A 27,653-nucleotide genomic window follows, 5' to 3' on the forward strand; every position below is an offset into this window, starting at 1 on the left:
GCTAGCTAGTAAGGAAGACCCTAGGAAGGACGCATGGATTGCCCAGTGATGGAGAAATGGATGAGATCTACATGAGCAAACTGGGAATGAGGGGTCAGGGTAATGGAGGGCAAGGGACAGGGGAATAAGAGCTTAGGGGAGCGGGAGGTTTGAGCTGGAATGAGAACAGAGTGGGAGAGCAAGGAAAGAGATACCATGATAAATGAAGACACCATGGGAATAGGGAGAAGCACAGTGCTAGAGAGATTCCCAGGAATCTGCAATGTCCTTTTTAAACAATGATTAAAATTTAAAAGACTTTTAAGTGTAATTTTAGATTCACAACATAGCTGAGAGGAAGGGACAGAGATTTCCCACATATCCATTGATGCCATACTCATGCAGCATCCCTATGATCAGCATTTCCACCAGGGCTGAACACTTGTTCCAAAATATGAACTGACATTGATATCATAATTACCCAAAGGTACTCATAAAGGAAGCGATTGTTGACTAATTTGCAACAAGATGGGGAATTAATTTTGAGAAACAAATCATGCACATCTTTTTAGAAACTTTGACTGAAATAGGTGTTGATCCTTGTGCAAATTAATACTGTCTCTTGTCAAGTCTCATTCAGTCATGGGGCAAGTTCTCTCTGGGACTCAGACTTCTACTCCAAAAGTACAGGAGGACACTGTGTATAACCCTGAACTGGAGAACACTGCTATTCAGGTCCAGTGATGGCATGATAAAGGGGAAGAGGAAGCTGGGCAGACCCCACACAGATAACCCTGCCCAAGCTTCCAAGAAATTCATTCATCTGGATTAAGCCACATCTGGTTTGTATTAGCTTAATGCTACTCAGATCTTTTGAAATGAAGGGATTAATAGAGCAGTACCTAGAAGCATCATTGTGATAATGCAGATGAACTTCACTTGTTGGGTATTTATTGAGTACTTATATGAGTAATTATAATAGATAGTTATGGCTTTGTTTTACTACTTCCCTGTTTTCATTAGAGCATAGACTCTCAAGCCTGAGCAAGCACACGATTGCCTTGGGAATTTGTAAAGAAACAGGTGTCTGGGCTCCACACCCATCATTTCTAGCTGGTAGGTATGGGCTGATGCTCAGTAATACACATTTCTCATAATCTAGGTATGGGATAAGAAGATGGCTCTGGTTCAACTGTGGAGACCCCATTGCCCTAAAGAATGATCAGATTAGCAGCTAAGCATGGCATCTTTGTACAATTGTCATTAATTGCTCAAGGCTTCTTCTCTGCTTGTCAAGCTTCTGGAAGCTGATACGGAGAGAAACAGGCTTCCTCAGGCTTTTGCAGCTATTAACTTAGGTTTCAAATGTATAAGACCTTCTTGGCATATATGAGCCTGCACAGTCAAACTGAGGTATGTTCCAGGGAAGACCAAGTCTCTGGCAATATTTGCAGGTCACACCCATTTTCATGGATTAATAGACAGGAGACTGACATAGGACTCAGAGATGGGAAAACATTCAGAGGCCTTGCTTCTTTCCTGGTTCACTCAATAAAATGTTCTGCTGTGGGAGCCCGGGCTCATTGGGTTTATTCTTGTTGATTCATGATACCCCATTGTATAGTAGTTTCCTCTAAATTGAAACATTCTAATCCTTGTTTCTGTTGGTAAACGCTCACCTATATACTCTTGTAAGTAGTTTCAATAAATTCATTGGTTCAAGTCAGACTTCACTGTAATTTTTACTTTGATCTCTTGTGGGTTGTCTATCTTGGGTGAGTAGTTATGTGTGTCATCCCCCCAGTAAAAGTCTCACACAGTATGTCTCCAGATAAACTGCCTTTGGGATTTAGTTCTCAGTGTGGGATAGTAAAATGTAGAAACAGGTAGAATCTTTAAGATGATCATGAGGGCTCTGCTCTCAAAAATGGATTAATGTTTCCACGGATTAAATAATTTTCTCCAGTGTGGGTATATACAAGCCAGTTTAGTTCTATTTTTGTGCCCCTTTCCTTAAATGACGCCCTGTGCCTTCTTGGGTCTCTCCTAGAGACCCCACTAGCAAGAAGGTTTTTCTCAGATGCAGCCCCTTCCCCTTAGGTGTTCCAGGCTGTGGAACTATGTGCTGAATACATCTTTGTTCTTCATAAATTACTTACACTGCAGTATTCAGTTATAGAAGCAGACTCCAAAATTTCTGCAGGAGCCAAGAACATGGAATATGTAAGATGCAGCTACCTTGAAACACATGGGGTTTTCCAATGAAGCATCTAGTCCAGGGCTCTGGGTTAAGCTGTGACATGCTGAGGGGTGATTGGTTACATCTCCAAACGTCAACCTGACATACAGGATCATATGATAAACTACTGTCTCTGCAACATATTAAGCAAATGCAAATTGGGATAAGGGGGCACTAGATTAAGATTCTTATAGCATTGTAACAATGAGAAAAGTAACTAATACATTCACAGTAGTGCACCATCTCAAAGAATTCCTGGGTACCTTACTTAGGCTTATATTTTCTTATGTGGAGGCTTGGGTAGGAAAGGAGTTTATATCCATATAGTAAACCCAGTAAGAAATGGAGTGGAAAAATGATCAGAAAATTTCAGTTTCAATTTGTCAATAAATTTCACCTCAAATTAAGTTTCTGTTTCTTCTAATATCCTTTTATGAGGATGGTAGTCACTTATCAAAGATAGAAACTGCCAAATATCTTCAGAGGTTCCATGACATCATCATTTGCTTTGGACTGTTGTATCACCCAGTACTGGGTAAAAGTCAGAGAGTCATTGTCTAGGCAAGGGGCTCACTTCAAATAATATTTATGGCACAATTTAGGCCCCCACCTATCTGATTAGTCATATTGTTAATGTATCAGAACTAAGGATTGATGCAAATAAAATGTTTTTCCCAGGTAGAGCCTTGGCAAGGATGCACAAAATGGGCATGAGGCCAACTGTCTCAAACCATGCATCAAACTTCTGAGGTTAGGGAAAATTGAAAACATTTGGAGAAGTTAATTCCCCTTAATTTTGAAACCCATGTGTATTTAGAGGGAAATTTAATCCGTGTGTTTCTAATTCATTTACACTCAACTCATCAAAATGTTATTTTGAAAGAACTGTTTCAGTTTTTTATGCAGAAAATATGATGAATTCTTGTAATAAGATTTGTGAAAACTTTAATAAAATGTCATTGGGTTAAGAAATTGTATTTGGCCCCTAACAGAGTTTGGAGAAAACAGTATGGTTCTAAAATAGCCCCCTCCCACCCTGAATTTGGCTCAATGGTTTATGCATTTTGCTGTGTTATACACAAATAATGGAGGGTTTGCCACTTGTCTCTGGTTTTACCCTTCCCTCCTTCTATCAGTATATCAAAAGGATTCCAAGTGGACTATAATACTCAGTCTAGAATGAAGTAGCCTCTAGCTTTAGTTATCTTTAGCTAATGTTTATAAACACAAATGCAAACATATTTATATACATTTATAAATGAATACATAGATCTCAAGTATTTAAGTGAAGGAATTGGTACTAAGGGTTGGGATCAATGGGGAAAGTGATCGAGTCCATAAAAAACAAACAAAACAAAAGCAAAAAAGACCAAAGCCCTGAAGCTGCTAAGGCTTGCTAAGCAGGAGAAACCCTGCAAAGGAAATATAAGAGGAAGTGGGCATTTTTAAATAATCAAAATAATTTGTAAAGAAACACAGTGGATGGAATCAGTTATAATTTTACATAGAATTTTGAGGATACAAAATAAAGGAATTTTTATTAGATGAAATATTATGTTGAAAAATGAAGAAAAAGCCGGGCAGTGGTGGTGCACGCCTTTAATCCCAGCACTTGGGAGGCAGAGGCAGGCGGATCTCTGTGAGTTCGAGGCCAGCCTGGGCTACCAAGTGAGTTCCAGGAAAGACACAAAGCTACACAGAGAAACCCTGTCTCAAAAAAAAACGAAGAAAAATAGCTTTCTTCAATGTTTGTGTTTCTGAAACATGACAATTACTGTAAGACTCAAAGTTGAAATGTATTTGTAGCTTTGAGGTCAGTGTGGTTAGAGATGTTGCTTCAGCCTTGAAAGTAAAGGAATAAAGCCTTGATCTAGAGTTTGATTCATAACCAAAAGGGAGAAATGAATTTGCTGAGCTTCCCTATGGGGGCCACTTGGGGCAAGAGATGGACACTGCCAAACAATAGCAGCCAGGCTAATGATCATGTGCCATTGCCTATGGCAGGCCAGCCATGAGGTAGCACCTCCTGCCGTGGTTTAAATGGAAGGTGGGGGCTGGTCCTTGAAGTTATTCAATGATGTTATATAGCAAGACTCTGTCTTTTGAATGTTTTTCTTTGAATTCTTTGAAAATTCCATATATTATATTTTGATCATATTCCTCTTTCTTCAACTCCTCCAAAACCACCTGCTTGCTTCCATAGTCACTGAACTTTGGTTTTGGTTTGTTTCCTCCCATCGAGTCCAGTTTATGTGGTTCATATACTCTTCCACGCATGGGTGTCCGTTGGAACTCTACCTTCCCAAGTAACTATCAGTTCCTAAGAGTTCCTCAGTTAGGAGTGGGACTTGGTCCCCAATGTCCACGCTCTATACTGGGATTTCATTTGATGTGAGCTTGCATAGATCTTGTGCAAGCTGTCACACTGCTGTAAGTCTATATGTGCATCAGGCCTGTTGTGTGTAGCAGAAATCTTAGATGGTCTTATTAATAAAACCTGAGGCCAGTTACTGGAGTGAATGCTGGAAGATCAGAGAGACAGAACAGGCCGCAGCTAACTTCACCTGGCCAACTTCTCAGCTGGTCTTGTTTCCTCAGGCCTCTGAGTCCTCATCCAAATGGCTCTCAGCTGAACTGCTGCTCAAGGCCTGAAAGCTTAACCAGCCAAATGCTTAATCAGCCAAATGCTAACCAGCCAAATGCTTCTAGTTTCTGGTTCTCACACCTTATATACCTTTCTGCTTTCTACCATCACTCCCTGGGATTAAAGGCTCGCTTTCTGGGATTAAAGGCGTGAGTTACCAAGCTTGGCTGTATCCTTGAACACACGGATTTCTGCCTCTGGAATGCCAGGATTAAAAGTGTGTGCTACCACTGCCTATCCTAAGTATCTAGTGCCTTTTCTGTTCTCTGAGCCCAGATAAGTTTATTAGGGTACACAATATTTTGGGGAACACAATACCACCACAGTTGTGTCTAGAAAACATTCTTTTGTTGGAATTATCTACCACCTCTGGCTCTTGTGATCTTTCCACCCCCTCTTCTACAAGGGTCCTGAGCCTTAGGAGGGCAGGGTGTGGCATAGATATTCCATTTAGGACTGAGTGCTCCAGACTCTTATTCTCTGCTCCTTGACCATGAGTGAGTCTCTGTGAAAACTGATATCTACCACACACACACAAAAGATTCTTCTCTGGTGAGGAATTATAGAGATACACTAATGTGTGGATATAGGGATAACTCATCAAAAATTGCTTTAATACTATGTCCCTTTTGCAGAGTAGTGGTAATGTACTATCCCCTAGGGCCCAGCCCCCCCTTTTTTTAACCTGTAGCAAGATCTAAGATGTAGAGTTTTGCAAAATCATGGTATTGTTTGATTACTTAGGTAACAGCCAGATTCCTATCACAGGCCAGTTGAGATTGGTAAAATGACCATCCTTTGTAAACATGATTTCTTCACCCCACCCCCCACAAATGAAATTAAAGTTCTCATAAATGCTAACTATTCTGCTGAATTGTTGTTGTTGGTAAGGTCTGAAAAGCATTCTTTTGAAGATGCACAGTATCAATTTTGTATTCTACATGTGTGTTAAGTCAGGCAAACTCTCCAGTCAAAATGGATGGCCATATCAACTGTAAAGATTTTAGCTATTAGATTCTAGGACAAGCCTGGGTTGAAGAAAGCTGACATTGGATCAGACCTTGAACATGCACACACTGGGTTGCCTGGACAACTAACTGTCTACTCAGGAAAACTGATAACAACCCAGAAATCATAATCTGAGCCTTTCTCCATTCACCTCTAATGCTCTTCTGAATAGAACATGAGAAGAGTCACTTAAACATCCCATGGCAATAAGATTTAATGATCTCTGGAAATTTGTGAAGATGAGAGTTACTAGTATGTTAATGTAACTTGTGAATTTTAAAAAGAAATCCAGTGAAGATCTGTAGTAATTGCCACATAAATAAATATGAAAAAAAAAAACTGATCTTAAAGATTTAGAGTGAATTTATCCACAGAAATATCTTTGCATCCTTGTCTTGGTCCTGCTTATTTGCTTGCTTGTTTTTTTTTAAATGTGTATGAGTGTTTATATGCATTCACTTATGTGTACCACATGTATTTAGTGCCCTTGCAAGCTGGGAGAGGTGTTGAATCCCCAAGAACTGGAGTTACAGACAGCTGTGAGTTGCCATATGGGTGCTGGAAACTGAGCCCTGGTCCTCTGCAGGAGCAGAAGTGTTTTTAATGCTGAGCCATCTCTCTAGGCACTGCCCTGCTATGTTAAAGTGTAGAAGAGTTATGAATTACACTGCCCCTCTTTCCATGTGACTTTGATTTTCATAAATAGGCAATAATTATAATTGGAAGTGATCATACCAATATACACTTTGGAAAAGAAGAAATATGAAAGTTAGCCTCGGCAGTATCTGTGAAGAGAAGCCTTCAGTCTGGAGCCTAGCAGGTACTCAATAAATGTGAATTGCATCTCACCTTCATCAATGCACTACTTGGGGAAGCATGTGGTTGGGCTAATATCATGTTTCATGATATTATATGATGGTTTTCAGAAGTAATTCTGTGTTAATGATTTGCTACTCAATTCAGTCTCTGAAATGCCTTAATTCCAAATTCAAGCTTAATCATAAACATATGCCCTGCTTCTTATTTAACATTATAAAGGAATGAGTGTATGATCATACGTTTATATTTTTGGAACGTGCTCTGGTGGTCATTACAATCAGAATAATTTCTGAATCTCTCTTTCTCTCTCTCTTCTCTCTCTGTGTGTGTGTTGTGTGTGTGTGTGTGTATGTGTACATCTGCTTCTGAAGAATTGATTGGAGGTAATATATCTTTGTTTTATTTAGATGTGATTACCTTATTAAAATTGGGAATGTCATTTTTGGCCTCTTCATGATCAGCTCCACAAGTATGCTTCATGAAATGCGGATTTGATCCTTCACTGGGTCCTGTAGCCATGTGGCTCCCACAAGCACAGGGTTCCTACTGAGACCTGGGGATGCTGTGTGCCTTATGGAAGAGTACAGGTTCTGATTTGTTAGAGTATCCGGGCTGAAAATTCATCTCTAAGATGGATGGTGCAGTATGATGTGTTTAAAGGCACTGACTAATTAATTCTTCATGCAGCAAAGGCAAGCAGCCCTGTGGGGTCTTTGTTCTGCTTGAAGCATACTGCTCTGAGTGTAGGCCACCTTTGTCCTATTCCCACTGAACCTCCCCCACAACCCCTTCATTTTGGGGAACTCAGGCTCTTTGAGATTGTCTTGTCTTAAAAGTATCATGCTGGGAGCTCTTAATTTCTACCTGTGGATGAATGGTGTTCAAACCAAATCTTTCCTTACCACTACCCACTACCTCTTCTTTAACTTCAAATCGACTTCTTTGCATCTCATCTCTTTGTAGATATCATTGTATTTGTTTTTATGGTCATAACTCAGTACCAGTGATGGCTATGGTTCCCTCTCTTCATTCACAAGAATAGCTCCCAGGGAGTCATAAGTATTTATTGTTTGACCCTTTGTGGAAATATTTGCTGGCTGCTACTGTATAGCCCAAACACTGGCTCCTGTGCCTGTCTGTACACCATTGTGGTTCTCATGATCAGTTCACTCCTGCTTTCTGCTCCTTTCTGAGTTATTTTCTTGCCATTATCCAGCTTTGGTAGTTGTTTCTGAGCATGGATTCTCTGCTGTTTCTCCAAATGATGGCTGGCATTCTGCCTCAGCCTTCAAATTTAACTTCTTGATGAGTCCTACTGTGAAGCAAACATAGCATGTAATCTGTGTTCCAATCCCACCCGTTCCTATATCTATCTTATCCTCTTGCCTTAAGAGTGTAAATGTGTGTGCATGCATGCGTGTGCATGTGCGCGCGGGCGTGTGTGTGTGTGTGTGTGTGTGTGTGTGTGTGTGTGTGTGTGTGCATATGCTAACCTGTGCAGGAGGTTGATGTCTTTCCTTGATCTCTTCTTGATGTAACTTTTTGGAGATAGGGTCTCTTTACTGAATATAAAGCATACATTTTGGCTAGACATTCTGCCCAGGAAGCCCTGGGATGTGCCCATCTCAGCCCTCACCCCCAGCAGTGGGGATGCAGGCGTGCACAGCAGCACTCAGATTTTATGCAGGTTCTGGGGAATCTGAATTAGGATCTCCATGTTTGCACCAAACACTATGCAGTGAGCCATTATTCCAGCCCCAAAGCATCAGGTTATTTGTTTGTTTGCTTGTGTGGTACACATGTTCACATATTTCTGTATTGGAATATCTTCTTCAGATCAATTTCTCTGAATGTCTCTTAACTTTCATTTTTCATCTTGTTATGGGGAAAAGACCTTGCTGGAGCTGTGCACTCTAAACATAGTTTATTCTCCAGTGACACAGCAAGACCCTGAAGTCACATGATGAAGGCCACTCTGGAGATGATAGCTGAGGTCCAGAGAGATGAGGCAATTTCCTCAAGTTTTCGAAACTTGTGAGCAACAGAGCTAAAATTTAAAGTCAGTTCACCCTTGCTCCCAATTGCCTACAAAAGGATTCCATTTACAGTGTATGCTAATGACATATTTTTGAAATCTTTGTATACTACTCTGCCATCTCAGGTAGGTCATTCTGAGCAGTTCACCTCTTTAGGACTGCTAATACAAGTTTTACGTTGGTTTAGAAGAAATCAGTCTTCAATACAACATTAAATTGTCCCTCACTGTGTTTGGCATCCCTAGTTGACTCTGGCAGAGTCCAAAGGAATGAGTCTTAGCCTTTTGGCTGTGATTTTGTTCTCTGCTTCCATTCTCCCAGACAGGTGGACAACTTTATGTGCAAGGTGGAAATGAGTTGACTTAATATAATATTAGCTAAGAAGACAGATTTGAAAGACTAGGGATGTAGCTTATGATAGATCATTTACTTGGGACTCTTAACTCCCTAGGTTACACACACACACACACACACACACACACACACACACACACACACACCAGATTTGAGGGACGATTAGCCCTATTTTCTAGTCTTGGTTCTACACTACCTGTGTAAACTTGAACAAGTAGCCTAGCCCCTCTGGGCGTTGGATACCCCTTATCTGCAGAGTAGATTTTTATTATATACTTACTCTAGACAAATGAAGCACTGTGAATGCCTTAGACACATGGAAAATCCACTGAGAGGTATTTCTTAGTCATTATAATAGGGAGGAAACTTTGAACTTGCTTTATAGAGACAATAATTCTCAGATTTTTTTGTTCTATAGCTAGCTGGTTGAAAATAAACACTCATCCTCTATTACAATGATTCTCAACCTTCCTAATGCCATGACCCTTTAATATAGTTCCTCATGTTGTAGTGACTCCCAACCATAAAATTATTATTGTTGCTACTCTATAACTGTAATTTTGCTACTGTTGTGAATCATAATGTAAATGTCTGATATGTGACCCTTATGGAGTTGCGACCCACAGGTTGAGAACCACTGCTCTAATACTGCATTGTCTGGAACACATCTATTGACATTTTGGCTCCTCCCCTGGTATGCAGAGCCTGTGAAGACCTAGAGTCTTTCTGCCATGCCTTTCCAGGTCCCTAGGATAACAACTATATCCAACCCACTCCTCCTGCTCAGGAGGCTTGGGTTAGCACAAACACCCCATTTTAGAGACAAGCCTGGGCCAGCCTGACAATAATCAGCAAAGTCTCTATGACTTGTTCTCTAGAAAATGCTGTGGGGTTCCTAGCCCTGAAATTCTCTCTGATTTCTGCCCAATGATCCAGATGGTGTCTGGAATGTTCTGCTGGCAGTTGTCTCCTCTTAGCTGATTTTTCAGTAAGCAAGAAATTCTTAATTTTGCAAAAATATTATCAGTACTTGCACGCTAATTAAATGTTTGCTGAATGAAATAATGGAATGAATGAATGAATGAATGAATGAGAGAAAGAATGTAATTGTTCCACATTTCTACAACCCTGACTGTGCTGAGTTCACCCTCAGGCTTCTCTACTTTTCTCTACCCTGTTACACAGATTGCTGCTCCTTTGTAATAATAGAGTTCAGTGTGTGTGTGTGTGTGTGTGTGTGTGTGTGTGTGTGTGTGTGTGTGTGAGAGAGAGAGAGAGAGAGAGAGAGAGAGAGAGAGAGAGAGAGAAGAGAGAGAGAGAGAGAGGTATCAGGTTTGTAGGCTTTTCCTTCACCCTGTGGAAGTTCCCTGATAGGAAGCCCTGCAGGCACCTGGCCAGTCTTCCCCATGTCCTGAGGCCTAAGGCCACTGATGTTTCTCATCTCTGGTGGAAGATTGAATGCTGACTAGGCACCATTGGCTGTAGACTCAGGCCAGGACTCAGGGTGAGGAGCTGCAGTGTCTGCAGTTAGGGGCTTCCCCCAAGATGTTCCTATTTTGGAGGACCTTCTAAAACAGTGGTTCTCATCCTTCCTAAAGCTGTGGCCCTTTACCAGTTTATGTTGTGGTGATCCCCAACCATAAAATTATTTTTGTTGCTACTTCATAACAGTAACTTTGCTACTGTTGTGAATTGCAATGTAAACATCTCTAGAGATAGGGATTTGCCAAAAGGGTCACAACCCACAGGTTGAGAAACACTGTTCTAAAAGTATGATGCTGTAGGTGCTGCAGATACATACCATCACGGTACCTGTTTCAATCCTGTTCCTCTCCCATGCAGGGTTGGTATCTTGTCCTTCAGAAAGGCACTCCAGATGTACTATCTGTCCCATGCTGTGCACAGGATAGCTTGCAGAAATCATTGTGTGAATGAGTAATAAATCATGGAGTCATTGGTATAATAGACCATTTAAGTGAATGGTGGAAGACCATTGTGTTAGGTAAGAAGGGTCTTTAACCATGGTTCTAGTTCCATCATTGGGAAATGAAGGTGGCATTGCACTTTCCGTCACACTTGGATGCTCACAGACTCATGGGAAGGTCCATGGAATTCACATGCAATGTCTTGAGGCCCCTGGGAGTCTCTGTGTTTACAGCAGGATCACTTTGTTCACCAGATTCTCGGTCATGTGATGCTGAGCCCTGGGAAAGTAACTTACAACTGAGGCACTAACTCTAGTTATTTAATTTATTTATTCTTAAATTTAAATCTAAGAACCAAATTCAGTCAATGAAGACTTATGAGGACATTTTGAAAAGGTCAGGTGTGTGAGGTACCTGGGCAAATACCAGTTTTATGAAATCCATGAAAGGATGATTTCTGATAATACATTGTCATCTTAACTGAGAAATGCTGGAACTGTGGCAGTCAGTAGGTTTTAGAGGCTTGGTGTGAAAGAAAAGCATGTGAGATTTTTAACATGTGTCATTGATAATTCTGAAAGTTAATCACATGTGGAAATGATAAGAGATTGGGTATACTAGGCTATATATCATTTACTAAGAATTAATTTCACCTGCTTTCCTTTACTTCCTAATGTGGCCACTGGAATACTGAAGCAGCCTCTGGGGCCTGGGCTGTATCTCTGTTAAAAGATGCTGTTCCAGAACCAGAACACTATAGTAAAACTTGAGGAGTGAGTGGTCCTATCCCCAACCCACGGTATTTTTACTCAAAAGTTCTCTCTGGGCTAATGCAGGTTTCCTCCATGGACCATATTTACCTCCCATTTCTCCATGTGATGAATGAGACTTGTATGTTGCCAAATCCAAGCATGAGCTAGCTGTAAGGCAGGTAAGGTTGGCACTGCTGTGATGGTCTCAGTGTTTACAGGGGCCGAAGTGCTGGAACTTTCTATACAGCATCATATCCTCTTAGCAATCAACTCTATGGGATAGGCCCACCTGAGAGAAAGGGAAACAGGATGAAGTAACTTGACCAGAAAGTGTAAGTTGAATTCAAGCCCTTCAAGAATATTCTTTCATATAAGCACAATACAGTTATGAAACCAGCAAATTTACCATAGATACAATATTATATTCTTTAAACTTTGCCCGTTTCCATGTAGTATTATTTACTGCTATGTTCTTCTACTTTGTTCTTCCTTGATGCTTTTTGTCTGACTCATCCTCGGCATTTCTGAGGTTTCTATGCCCCTTGGCTTCAGGAAGATTCACCCCTGTTGTTCCTAGTCTTGTGATCACTGAGTTGTGAGAAGGCCTGGTCAGTTTGGTGGAGGGAGATGTATGATTAGGGTTGCATGTCTCTCCTCCCTCCTCTTCTCTGGCCATGTCCAGGCAGCCCAGAGAAGCTCTGTGGATCCGAGGAGTCAGAGGAGAGCCCACAATTTACAGTGCTCCTGAGCTTGTAGAGAATCTTCCTTTGTTGTCTCTTGCTTTTGTCTGTTCTGCTCTGTCTGTAGGTCCAGCTGCAGAAACACATGTCAGATGGGGAAACCAAGTCCTACCTTTGCTGTGAGAAAACCTACAGGGACTCCAGGAAACCAGAACATCTCGAAAAATCCTAGAATATAGATGTGCCCAGGAGAGTGATGGGTGGTAGATATGGGGCTGATACAAAATGCTCAGAAGACATTGAGAGTGGAGCAGGAGACAGGTGTCTGCCCAGACCTGGGACAGCTGCTAGGCACAGAGCTGGGAGACAGCCAAAGGGAACTGCTAACTGAGGTTGTTTCTTTGCAGTCTAGAAAGCTAATGGAAGGCATCTTACAGATGCCTTCAGGAAATTGCTCAAAAGACATAGGGGTAGCACCCACCCCTTATCCCGTTTACCTATCATTAACATTCTTCATAATGTGGTGCTTAGGTTAGACCTGATAAGGCTGTGATGGTTCAGTTATTAAGTGATATCTGTAGCTCACATTAGATTCTTGTGCTGTAATTCTATAAATTTTGACAGATGTCTAATGACTTGTACCCACCATATAGTACAATTCCACAGCACCCCATCCTTACCATTCCTATGTGCTCCAATTTATCCCTTTCTGAATCTCCAACCCTTGGCACCACCAATGTCTTTACTATATCTATTTTTAACTCTGGAATGTCATATAATTGGGATCTTATAGTATATCACCTATTCATATTTGATATTTTTCCCACTGAGCAATATTCTTTTAAGGTTTTTAGAGCCTTTTGTGGCTTGTAGCTTATTTCTTTTAAAATAATTGAATAATACTCCATTAAATGGATATATCACAGTTAGTTAAACTGCTCACTGTTTGAAGGACATCTTAGTTGATCTAAGAACTTGACAATAATGAGTAAAACTTCTATAAACATTTATGTGCAGGATATTTTTGACTATACATTAGTAATTCATTTAACTAGACACACAGGAGTAAAATTGCTGGATAGTATGCTAAGAATATGTCTAGTTCCATAAGAACTCTTGTCTTCCAAAGTACCAGTATCATTTTGTATCCCCACTCTCACCACATCCTCAGCAGCATTAGGAGTTGTCACTGTACATATATTTCCTTTAGCCCTTCTAACAGGTGTATAATGGTATGCCATTGATATTTAATCTCCAGTTCCTAAATGACTTATAATGAGATTCTTTTCACCTCTTGATTTGCCAGATAATCAGTTGTCTCTTCAATGGTGAGATATCTGTTCAGATTGTTCATGAAAATATTGACTAATGTTTTCTTAGTGTTGAAATTTAAAATCTGTTTGTGTATTTTGTATAAAATTCCCTTGTCAGATTTGTATTTTGCAAAAATATTTCCCTCTAATCTGTGTTTTTTTTTTTTTAATTTTCTTAGTAGCATCTTTTTCAGAGTGGACTTTTAAAACCGACATGCTACTACTGTTTTTTCATTGGCTGGGCTTTGGGTGTCAGAGCTAGGAGGTCATCAAAAAATCTAAGGCCACCTAAAGCTTTATCCTATGTTATCCTCTAGAAACTTTACAGCATTGCACTTTACTTTTAAGTCTGTGGTCCATTTTGAACTGATTTTGTAAAAGTTGTAAGCACTATTTATAGATATTTTAATGTAGATGTCTAGTTGTCCCAGTAGTAATTATTAAAAAGCTATCATTTCTTCACTGTATTGCACAATAAAAACTTTGAAAATTGAACTGACATTAGAAATACCATCCACAGGAAGTGAATCAGAATGTATAATTTAACTTAACTGGGGCAACTGCTGATAAAATATGGTGGGACACCTCGCACAGCCTTGAGGCAGGGGGAGGGGCCTGGTCTTGCCTATATTGAATGTACCAGGCTCTGCTGACTCCCCATGGGAGGCCTTACCTTCTTGTAGGAGGGAGTGGGGGGAAGGCTGGAGGGGTAGGAGGAGGGAAGAGGGGGATCTGTGATAGTTATGTAAAATGAATAAAAAATTTCTTAATAAAAAGTAAATAAAAAATAAAAATCTCAAATTTGTCTGAGATGAAAACAAAACAAGATTTTGAAAGAAAATGAACAAACTATTTAGAATATACTCCAAAATGATTCATCATGTGAAGAATTAGGAAAATATGTACTCATTTGTTACTACTCTTTGTCCTCATGGAAACTGAGTTGAGATTTACGTCCCCACTATAACAGAGTGACACATGTGAGGGATAATTAGTGATGATTAGTTCATCACTTGAGAGATGATTAGTTCCTCAAGAAGTCTGGTGATTCTCTTGCGGGAGCAAGTTTGGGCTAGATTGTTTCCTGGTAGAATGAACAGTTACACAGCTAACTTGGTACCCCCTCTCCCTTTCACTCACCTGTCACTCTCTCTCATATGTGCCTGTTTGTCCACTCATTTTCACAGTGAGATCATTACTGGAAGCCAAGTAGCTGCAGATGCCACAAACTTCTAGAATATTAGCAAAATGAACCTATTTTCTTTATAATGTAGCTAGTCTAGGTGCTCTGTTGAACAAATGGATAAAGACACACGCTAGAGTTTTCTGACAAATGTTGCAAAACAGCCATCATAAAAAAAGGCTCCAAAATATCAACTGCAAACACTCTCTAAATGAACAAGAACATAGAAAACCTAAACAAGCAAAGAGAAGTTACTCCAGATCACAAACATAACTGATGGATTTAACAGTAGTAAAGAAATGAGAGGGACCAGTAAAATTAGAGATAACTCAGAAGATGTTCATTTCATTTAAATATCAGAGAAACAAAGTGGGAGATGAAGAAGATAATCAAATATACTATAAGAGAATAAAACCATGTCATCAGAGTCCAGACAAGGAGGAGAGACATATGTGGTGAAAAGAAAACACTTGAAAAAACAATGGATGAAAATCTTTTTGGTTTTTCCGAGACAGGGTTTCTCTGTGTAGCTTTGGAGACTGTCCTGGAACTCACTCTGTAGACCAGGCTGGCCTCGAACTCACAGAGATCCACTTGCCTCTGCCTCTCGAGTGCTGGGATTAAAGGCATGCGCCACCACCACCTGGCAGATGAAAATCGTTTACATTTGAGAAAAGAAATGAAAGAGTAAAGACTCTGAACCCAAAAAGCTTGATACTCAAATACACCAACAGCTAATAAACTACAGTGATGCACTAGAACCTGTATTACTTGAGAAACTGTGGGATCCAGGAGCAATGAATCAAGCTTCCAAATACAGAAGGACCAATGCTAGGGAAACATTGTATACCCAGTGAAACTGTCCTCTAGGAACCAAAGAATAGTAAGAAGCCAAGTGTGAATAAAATCCCATCAAAGGCTAACCAAAGGGAAATGGGATGGCTATAGTATCTGAAAATGTGTGTTTCACACTCAATTGCCAAAGATAGAGCATTGTATAAAGATAAAGCAGTCACTTCACAATGTAAAGCTTCAGAATGTGTGAAGAAAAACCAATATAACTAATACACTTGAAGAACTAGACAAATCCTTGTCAGACATTTCCTTTCCTCTTCTCAATAACGTATATAACACAGAAGGAAAAAATAGCAATACTTACCATACTAGCCAAGTTATAGAATATCCTCACCAATGGATGAATGCATATGAAAATGTAATATATATATATATATATATATGTAGATGTATATATGTATGCATATATATATATTCCCAATGATGTTGTATTCAGCCATAAAGGACAAAAATCATCCTCTTGCAATAAAACAGACAGAGCTAGTGAGCATGTCAAGTGGAATAAGCCAGACTCAGAAAGGCTTGTACTTACACTCAGAAAGGTGAAACTTATCACCTAGCCTATTTTCTCTCTTATGTGGAATCTAGATATCTAGATTATATATATACACACACATATATGTATGGCATGAAAGAAGAAAGGGGAACTATTAGAAGGCTAATGGAGAAGAAGAGGCTATGCATGGCATTTAAAAGGGGGAATTGGGGTAAATACAATGGTAGTCATTTTACTATCATATCAGACTACATACTCTGTTCAAATGTGCAGTGACTAGTCACCAAGCTAGATCACATCATGGGGTCAGAAAACATGTCTCAGTAAATCCAGACAGATTTCATTGTACAAAGTAATGTTCTGTGACCACAAATTGAAGTAAACTAGAAACCAATAACATGAGTATAGGAGGAATTAATCTGTCCCTTGGAAATTAAACAACACATAACCAACGTGTGAAAGACAAAGTTTCAGGAGAGACACAAAAATACTCCTTGAACTGAACAAAAACAGAATAAAGCATATCACATTTTGGAGGAACAGGCAAATCAGTTTTCAGAGTGAAATTTATAGCATTCTCAAAAAATAAAAACAAATTCTCTCGAACAAATAGACAGGAAAAAAGAGTTTAAGACCAGGATTTAATGAAATTGAGAAGGAAAATCAATGCAGAAAAGTAATGAAAACAGAAGTTGGTGCTTCGAAAAATTCTAGCAAAACCGACAAAACCAAAATCAAAACCACACAGATTGTCACCCTGGAGATGGACAGAGGGAAAGTTCTAGGCAGAGGAATAGCAAAAAGGGGGCGGGGACTTCAGAGGCTGGAAATAGCTCTGACCCTTCAAGTAGTGGAAGGGAGTGACGTTGTGTTGGCTAAAAGATTCCGTCCTTGCCTTCTGCCCCTGCAACACAGACTTCTTCTGGGCAGTTCACCCTGCTCCACCTTCCTGCAGCGGTTTTCAGAGAGCATACTCCCAGGTGCCCCCTGCTGCACCTGCACCGTTCGGGTGGCCAGTCTGAGCGTGTTTAGAAAGGAGGGGAGCGACAAGTCTCTTGTTGCCACGGATGGTGCAATCCAGTTTCTGCCCTGTGGGATGCTGATGCAGATGGAGAGAACCACTCAGCATCCCCCAATGGAGGCCAGGCAGACATCCAGGTGGAGAACCTCACACTCATGACAGCTGGGGGCATGCAGGGCCTGTCCCCCTTCCAGTCGGTCAGCACAGTGTCTCCTGTCATCCTCCACCCCGCCCCACTCACTGCGTTTTTCTTTACACCAATTTGAGTGGGAGTTTCACTTCACAGCAACAGCAAGAGTTCCGAATGGTGGGACAGCTGAGCTTTGTTAGGTTTTGTTGAGTGCTTAAGTCTCTTAATGTTGGTGTTAGAGTCCATTATTCTCCACACTCAATGGCAGGTTGAATAGTTGGTAAGCCCCACCCACCCCCACAGTAGCTTCTGCTATATTTTTAGATAAAAGGTTTTCCAACCTTTTAGAAGAGTCACATCCATTTTCCATCTTGTTTCAAAACAGAACAGAGATCTGGAGGCGGATAGCAGCCCAGACTGGGCAGAAGAGCAATTAAGTGTTCCTGTGCCTGTTCAGTCCCTTTCTCCCTTTGCTCTTCCCAGCCCTCATGTGGATCCAGGATGGATCTTAAGAGTCTGAGAGATGCAGGGCATCAAACAGTTTGGATGTCATTTAGCATCCAAGCTGGGTCAATTTGGGAAATAAGAGAAGATGCCCTTAACAAATTTGTTCTAGGGAAAAGGCTTACTTAGGGACATTCCTAGGCAAATTGGGACACATGGTCACTCTGGTTCCATAGTAAAAGAGCTGAAATGAGAGGAAAGTCAGAGAAAGGGATTTGGGTCTCAGTTCTGTCACCTGCCAACTGTGCATCTTAATAAGCTGTTTAACTTCTCCAAGCATCTGCTTTCTTCCTTAGTGTGTGTCGGATGGAGAACATTTAACTGCTTGACTGGAGACTTTGCAGAATCAGTTAGGAAAGTGCTTTGTCAACCAGAAGACACAATGAAACTTGTGGTTTTTATTATATGAAATAACTGATATAATTATGTTGACTCTAACAATATGGTTATATTTAATTTTACACAATAGATGAATTCTCGGGGAAAAAAGAGTATGAATAGGCGTTGTGTAAATCGCCCTTGCTTAGAAAGACCCAATTCTCTGAGAAATTCTTCTTTAGTGGTCAGACTTTTTAGAGAATAAATAAAAATAAAACCGTTCTTTGCTTACATCTTACATCTCGGAATTTGTTTTTAAGCAGAACCTATTCCCAGTGGCTCCTTAGCTGAGCTGGGGATGATGAGGCCTCCCCCTGAGTGAGGGTTACCTGGTTAAGATGCAGCCTGAGGCTAGAGCAGGGAGAAGGGAGGCTGGTGCAAACCTTGTGGGGGCCCAACGTGGCCACGAAGAAAAGAATCTTAAAAAGAAAACATAAATTCTTGGAAAGCAGGGCTTGTTGGTTTAATGCATTTCACATTGTGCCTCCGTAGCACTGGGCCCGGCAGGCTAATGAATACGAGTTGCAGCTGCAGAGGAGCAAAGCCTTGGCAGTGCCCCGATGCACAAGTGGCACCCAAATAAGCCCTCTCCATTGGCTCACTGCGAGGCTTCCGGCACCTTCTGTGAGTCTGCAGCTCCTGTCTGGCCAGCCTGCTTCACCACCCTCTGGGTGGACACGGGAAACTCATCCTGCTCACTGTAGCTGGGTCATGTGTGGCTCTTCCTTTCCCCTGCGTCTGGGCCACCATCTGGGATGACTTAGCCATTGTCTGTTAGAGCCTTTGAAGCTTGATTATAGGAGAAGGGAAAACATCGGTCTCAATGGAGCAGGCAGTCCTGTTCGGGACATCAGTGCAATCTTTTTCTCTCTTCTTTTTTCAATTCACATAGTTTTGATCATCTTCACATAGGGTGGATGCTGGAAATAGAATACATTCTAGAATCCTTCCTCTGGAAAGGAATGAACCCTCTGTTTTTCCAGCCCCCACAAAACCAAGTTTGCAAACATGACCAAGTCGATTAGTGATGGAGTCCAGTCTGCTAGGCCTATTTTACCCCACTGGCTGCCCAGATAATCAAAATCACCATGCCCCAAATCAAAGCACAAAGGCCGACAACCTGTTTTCTGCATTTCTTCACCTCTCTGTTTCCACCCCAACACTTCATTCTGTGCATAAGTGGTCAGGAATGGGTTCAAGACTCACTGTTTTCCAAAGCAAAACTTGTATCTCCAACAATGGACTCATTAAAAAAAAAAAGCCCACCAAAGTGGTATATTTGAATGAATATTAGCAAAGTTACTGTGCAAATATTTTACTTCAATTGAACCAAATCTATATTTGTTTCTATTATGTATGGAGAGGGTTGCTAAACTACAAAGCTATTTTTTGTATGATTTCTGTTTTTTTTTAAACTGTATGTGAATAAAATTATATCCTTAAATACCTGAGTCACCACTGCTGTGGGGTAGATTCCCTGAATTTTTGTCCTCTCTTCTCACTCTATTCTCTTTCTCTTGGTTTATTAGAATATTTAAATTCTTTTACTGGCAACTTGAACCAGATTTTTAACAAAAGCCACAGAATAAAGTTTTTGTTTTTGTTTTTGTTTTTGAGACAGGGTTTCTCTGTGTCGTTTTGGTGCCTGTCTTGGATCTCGATCTGTAGACCAGGCTGGCCTCGAACACACAGAGATCTACCTGGCTTTGCCTCCTGAGTGCTGGGATTAAAGGTGTGAAACACCACTGCCCGGTAAATAAACAAAAGTTTAAAATGTGAATTCTAGTAGGTTTGATACAGTTTACACCCAGATATAAAGTGACAGATGGGGAACAGGCAAGGTGATGGTGACAGTTTGGCATGACAGAGAAAGCGAAATGGAACACAAGCACCGTGAGACAAATCCCGAACAACGAACACCAATGCATAATGAGTTAGAGAGGGAATAGAGAGGGGAATTTTGTGAATACGGTCAAAGACCTTTCAAACTTTAGGACTTCTACAGGACAAAGTAGGAAAGCCAGTGCAGCAGAGATCGTAGCTCTACAAGTGGCTTCTTCTCCTCCTGTTATTCATCCCCATTTTTCACCCTGTTCCTTGTACTCTACAGATGGTGGAGAGAGCCGACACAGCCCCCCGCCTTGAGGATGCTGTTTGGCTCCCAGGACCTCCCCAGGATTACCTGTGCCCCAGCCATGAAGCAATAGAGACAGTCTTTCATCCCATGTAAGTTGCCATTTGTGGAAGTTGGGTGTTATGATGGTTAACTAGTGTCCTAGTTAATAGTACGTAGATGCTTCCTGACCTACAAAAGAGCTATGTCTGTGGTGATATTTTGTTTGTGTCCTCATAAGCTCATTGTGTGTTGAAAGCAGCTTAGACCTCAAATGCATTTAGTATATTTACCAAACATCTAAGTTTAGCAACATGGCATCTATGGAGTGCCTGCACATTGTGACTTCACAGCTGATGGAGAGATGGGACTGGCTGCTATTGTCCAGTATCAGAGAGTAAGAACCACACATTGATAATCAGGGAAAAAAACAAAAACAAAAACAAAATTCAGCATTTGAATTAGGGTTTCTACAGAATGTTTATGGCTTTTGTGTGTGTGTGTGTGCTGTTGTGAAGTTGAACCGTACAAGCTCAGAATCATCTGCATTATCTCAATACAATTTCATAATGTATTGTAACAGCATAATTTTGTAATCTGTAGATAAATAGATGGATAGGCAAACAGGCACAGTGGGCCCCACACTGCAGGCCTTCTCTTCCTCCCTCTGCTCCCTCCGCCAGCCTTCAGGACACTCCCATCTCATTTTTCAGTCTGTGTTAGTGGCCCACATTGCTGGGGTCCTGGCATCCCTGTGCTCTCTCAGTTGTCCTGAAACTCTGATTTGAGCTCCTTATCTAGCAGATACATAAAGGAACAAAATTTTATAACAACATTGTAAGAAGATATGTCCTTTATTTTAGCTATTTAGTTTGATAAAATTCAGAAAATAAAGTGTTGAGTACCTAGGTGGCTTCTAGGGACTGTAAGAAGTTTGCTACCCTTACAGGTCCAAGTGGAGAACACGGGGTGACAGTGGACACCCACAAGACAGGGAGAGTCCATGGCAAGGGGACAGAGCTGCAAAGATGTAGGAAAGCAAGGGACCAGGAAAAGGTCTGAGAAGAGGCACCGTGCCCGGAGCCATTGTTCGCTGTGACTTAGAGACAGGGGACATGTAACCTTTGGGGAACATGACAAGGTGGGTGACTCAGCCAGCTGAGCAGAGAATTCATGTAGAAATAAATTGAAGGGGGGTGCTGGACCTCCAAAGATAGACAAAAGATGCTACCCTGATATTTTTCAATTCATAGTGTCTGTAGCTTATTTATAAGTGCAATTATTTATGTATCTACGTACTTGCTTACTTAATTTAGTGGCACTGAAGGTTGAACATAGGGCCTTATACATGCCAGGCATGCATTCTGTCATTGAACTATATCTCTAGAACAGTGGTTCTCAAAATGTGGGTCCTGACCCCTCTGGGTAAGTCAAATGACCCATTCACAGGGGTTGTCCAAAACCATCAGAAATATCAGATATTTCCACTATGATTCTTAATAGTAGCAATTTTACAGTTATAAAGTAGCAGTGAAATAATTTCATGGTTGGGGGTCACCACAACACGAGGAACTGTACTAAAATGTCACAGCCTTAGGAAGGTTGAGAACCACTGTGCTAGAACCTCTTCTCTAATTTTAAGGAAAAAAAAAGAGACAAAGTTTCACTAAGTTATCCAAGCTAGCCTTGAATTTACTCTGTAGCTCAGGTACAATTGATTCTGCTTCAGTCTCCAGAGTACTGGGCAGGCTGTGTTTCTGTGCTCACCTTATTAGAACTCTTTTCAATAAATTCAAACTCTTTTATTCCCTGATGAACTTATCTTCAGAACTGTGATGGAATACTAGGCTATACAATCCTTCGTTTATGCACAGTTCCCAAACTGTAGATGGGCTTAGCTTTGTTTTGCATGGTGTCAAAACAGGAAGGCTAGGTTATTGCTTGCACTACAGACCCCTCCCAAGGCAAAAAATAAACATCATAATTCTCTGGTTTTGGATACTTTTTTTTAAACAAGATGGTGGCTCAATATCTATCTCCTGCTCAAAGATGGAACTTCAATAATTATACAATCATATCTGTCACCATCCTCCATGCTTGTCACATGGATGCTGAGAGGGTATCATCATTTTAGAGACTGGGGTCTCAGACCTGCTAGGGGCTTCAAACTATGCTCAATCTGGCCCCATGCAACCTGTCACACTGGCGTCTTTTCTCTCTTCAAGATGAATGTATCTTTCCATCTCTTTATTCATCTGGGTCTCCAAAGAAACCACTTTGTGATCACTAAATGGCTGTGTTGAGTCAAGGGCTAGGACATGCACTTTGGAATTGCCAGACTCTGAAGCAGTTAATGTCTTCTTTTTTCTCAATCCTTGTGATGGAAGGCTGTGTCTCAGTGTTCTACCATTGTATTATGCTTCTGCCACCATTTTGTCTGTTTCCAGTCATTTGAGGAGGACTGTGGCTTATGTCCTGTAGGGTTCCACTCTACAATTAGATTTGTGTAACTTTACACTTGTCTCTTGTGATCAGGTTTCAACTTATGTACCCTAGAACAATGATTCCACAGGGAGTGGGCATCAGCATTGTGCGGTGGGCTTGACAATGCACAAATGACTGGTCCTTACCCCAGGAGTTCTGATTTCAACAGGTCAGAGGTGGGACTGAGAATCCAAATATCAAGCAGATTTCTGAAAGCAGGCTTACATGCTGCTCTAGAACACTCTTGCTCTGACACAGTCTTCATCCTTTTTGTGGTGTTGGTGCAACGGGGATTTTCTGGCAAGCCTTGGTACCTTTTAGTTCCTCTTTGCTCTGTTGGGTTTTGCGTATTATATGAAGGAAAACTACTGTCCCAAAAGAGTAGAGAGAAGAAGCAAGGACCAGATCCATAGTTGGCTTGGGTGAGATATGACCACAGTTTCCTCTTCTCAGAGCAAGCTAGGCAGCAGAGCCACTAAGTAAATATCCTTCAGATACATTGACCTAGGAGCACAATGTGTATTCTAAAAACTTGGTATATATTCTCTGTCCAGAACCCTCAAAGTGATCTCAACATTAATCCCTGTGGAAAGTGGCAAGGCCTAACAGAAAGATACTGTCTTACCGTAGGCTGAGGAAATGCAAAAAATTAACATGCAACCAACACTCAGTCTGCAAGCTGCAGAATGCCCTATCTCCCACTGGTGCTCTCTCTGGTATCCTGCCTTCTGGGCCTTTCAGAGCAGGTCACAAGTCTTCTGTGGTGCTATGGTGCTGTGGTGCTGTGGATATCACCAGGAGAATGGAAAAGAGGGAGAGGTAAAAGGAAATTCAACCTCTTGCAGAAGATCATGAAAACACTGTAGTACACTCTGCTTTTCATTCAAGGGAACATGTGGCATGGACCATGTGTTGGCAGCTGTGCTTGCTGTCTATGCCAAGTGAGTCAGATCGGATGGTAATAGTCATTTGTTGCTGTGGGTGTATGTCAGTGACACTGTGACAGAAACCGCTGGTGACTCATGGCAGTGGGAATTACAGCAGATAATCCAGGAGCTGGCCTCAGCATTGACCCCTCCTGGGTCTGAGCTGCCTTACACTGGTATGACATAGAAAACTTGCTTCTCTAGTGCTACCACATGCCACCAGGGGCTGTGAAGGACTGGAAATACTTCCAATGTGTGCATTTTCCCTATCAGATCAATGTGGCTTCTTACATAGGAGTGCCCATAAAAACTCCTTAGGTCTTTGTTTTGCTCTAGGATACCAGATGGGGCACTGTTTGCATTTGTGTTTAAGATGTATATATCCCTATTTGCAAGTGTGTACAAATGTGCATGCACATGTGCACATACTCTGATTGTGAAAGCTTGTAGCTTTCACATTAAAAGTTGTTTGTTTGTTTGAATGTTTTTGGTAGTTCTCCATCTTATTCATTGAGGTATGATCTCTCAGTTGAACCCAGCATTTGAATACAAGGCTAGTTTGGCTAGCTAGCTAGCTCTGTGGATCTCCTGTGTCTATATTCCAGAGTGCTGGAATTGCAATCAGGCTGCCATGCCCACCTAACATTTATGTAGGTGTTAAGGGTCTGATCTCAGGTCCTCAGTCTTGCTTGTCAATCACTTTATCCACTAAACTATCTCCTTACTCCTAAAACTGGAACAATTTTAATGAGGGTTAGTAGTGTTGCCTTGAGTCTTTTCTATAGCTGAAAGCTTTTCCATGTCTGCTCTTCAGGATGCTCTTCTTAGTGTTTAAAGGTAGTGGCAGGTGCTGCAGTAACAGTCCTTGTAACTATTATGAGGATGGACATTACTGGTAGATGTAAGATCAAACATCATCTCGCTGGTTCATTGTTTTTTGTTTTTCTTCAAATCAATCTAATAAAGATAGTGAGTTTCTTTTATTTGTATTTTGGAGACTGTGTCTGGCTGTGTAGCCCAGGCTCAGATAGGGTCCGAACACATGATCTTCTTGCTTCAACCTCTGAGTTCTGGGATTAAGGGCATGAGTCCCAATGCTAGGTTTAGCCAGGACCATTTTGATCACAGTTTTACAGATAAGAAAACTAGGACATGACTTGCTATGTGCTCAGGGTCATACTAGGTCAAGAGCCCAGACAGTCAGAGGAGACCTGTGCTGACTACTTCATGAGCATGCTACTTCCACCTGGTGAGAGGTGACTAGCTTTCATTTGCTACTGAACCTATTAAGGTAAAAACCCCTTGTGAGTTTCTGACCAGAGGGATGGAATGAACCTCCCCACCCCATTTAAAGCCTGCCATTGTTTTCTTGATATTGTTTCAGAATCAATGATAAACTCTTAATAAACATAATTACCCAAGATTTTGGCCAGTATTTTCTAGGCTCCCAGGTCCCCCTCCCATTTCCTAGATATAGAATTCCTAGAATATTCCAAATCCCACAGGACCTGTATGTATTCTACACCTTTTCTCAAAGCTTTCTTCATCCTGGAACAATTCCCCTTCCTGTTCCCATTTCTATTTCTTTAATTCAGCAGAATTATACTTCATCAATTCCCAATATGAGGGTCAAGTTCTGGTTATAGATACACTGCTCAGGACCATGGTTTCTGAACCCTCGGAATAACCAGATGAGATTTGGGCCACAGAACCTTTACTCTGGTCACTTCTAACGATATGCATCTTACTTTCTATTTGCCAGGGAACTGGCCGAACAGTGAGTATTGCAACACACCCAGCTGCTCTGAATGAGGCCAACAAGCAGGAGAGGATGGCAGAGTCCCCTTTCCTCCTCGCCAGACTTGCTGCCACAGCTTCAGCAGTGTCTGACGTCTCTCCTGAACAGGAGCTAGGCTCTGGAGTCACAATAGTTACCAACAGCTCTTAGGCTTCTCCAGCCTGTATTGGTTCCCCTGTCTTCAGGGCCACTGTTGTCACTGCCTTGTGAATATTGGAATCATATAGATGAATTCTTAATTTTACTGGGACCCTGACCAATGAAAACCTTCCTCCCAAATCATGTCTTCTAACTACAAGTGGTCACTGGCAGCCTTTCCTATTCACATAGCCTGGCCCGCACAAGACAGCTCCTGTAGGATTGAAATTACAATGAAGACTTAGTGCTGGTCAAATTCTCATGAAGGTTCATTGCATTCTCCATTTCTTCCACACTACACCATCTCCGTGGCAGGTGGCAGGGAGCAGGTGGCAGGTGCTTATGCATCACAACACTGGGTCACCCAGGATACCACATGGGGGCGCAGGGTTATTTTCCTTCCCCTCATATCATGTGATTATTGATGGACTTGCTTCACTGGAAATCTATCTGGTTCCTAATAGAAAGCATGGGCTCCTCAGGACTAAACCAAAACAGATGCTTCTCAAGTAAGCGAGTGAATAAATGCATAAAAAAATGAAAGAAAATTGGCAAGAGTCGGGGGTCACAGAACAAGCAAGTGGAAATGGTTCTCCATCCTGATGCTCAGAAATTTAAAAGAGAACCTTCAGCCTTCTGGGCCTAGGAGAAATTTGGAGGGCGGGTTCCTACCTGGGCATGCTTTCCTCTGTGCCATGGTACAGCCTGGAAGACAAGGAGGCATTGTGCACTTCACCCCAGCTGGTCAAGCAGCTGAACAGAGAAGTTGGGGTTCCCGACATCCCACCCGCTGCTCTCTTGACTAAACCACATGAGCTGTTTACCTCTGCCCCTGCCTGGACCACTTGGCTCTTCTTAACTCAGACACCACTGATTTCTTTCCTAGGATACACACCCACTTGTTCCCTAAGGGCCAAGTTTCTTAAGGCATGTGGCTTTTTCTGGAATTTCCAGGTACCTCAGAGCTCTGGCTCTTCACCCCAAGGCAGAAGGATTTACGTAGATAAATTCCCACCTCGAGGGGCCAGTGGGAGTCTCCAACCTCTCAACATGGTCCAGAGACAGTGGTTTTTCTGCAACTAGTTTAAGAAGCGCACAGTAGACGTGATGCAGAAAGCCAAGTGTGCAGAACATAACTCTTCTCCATAGTAAACTTAATTTGAGATAAGCACAAAAAGCAGGGGGCTGATTTAATGCTGCTAAGTGCACACATCGCAAGGAGAGCAAATGCCATCTGCACTCCTGCTCCCTCATCTCTCCCTCCTCACCATCCTCTCCCCTGCCCCATCCTGCTACTCTTCCTTTTCATTTTCAATAAGCCAGTGATTTGCTGGTGCATACAAAAGTAAACAGAAAATGAATAAGCCGTGGAATTTGGAGGGAAATTTTTAAGCTCAAAAACTGAAGGGGGAGGGGGAAGAAAGGGCACAGAATCAGAGTAAACAGTTAAGGCAAACATTTTAGACCAAAATAGCCAGAATCTTTCAGCTGGGATCCAACCTCACTGCTGGTAAAGAGGCTAAAGTGGATTAAATGGACCAAAACTGGGTTGGGAACTATTAAGGAATTTCAGTTGTTGTTATTTCTTTTCACAAAGGTGTGATAGACAGTTTTTTTACTGAGAGAATATTTGAAGCCTTTCTATCTGTTGCCACTGTTTCTCTTCTTTGCATTTGAAGTTGGTGTGTTTAGTGTGTGCTTCTCAGTGTATATGTGTATTTGTATACATGCATATGTGTTGCTGGAGGGCTTCTCTCCAGGTTCCCCAAGCCCACAGTCCCACAATCCACTTATAAAATAATCACTCAGACGCTTATATCACTTATAAACTGTATGGCCGTGGCAGGCTTCTTGCTAACTGCTCTTTTATCTTAAATT

The sequence above is a fragment of the Peromyscus leucopus genome, chromosome 4 (assembly GCF_004664715.2).
Source record: "Peromyscus leucopus breed LL Stock chromosome 4, UCI_PerLeu_2.1, whole genome shotgun sequence".
Classification (NCBI taxonomy): Eukaryota; Metazoa; Chordata; class Mammalia; order Rodentia; family Cricetidae; genus Peromyscus; species Peromyscus leucopus.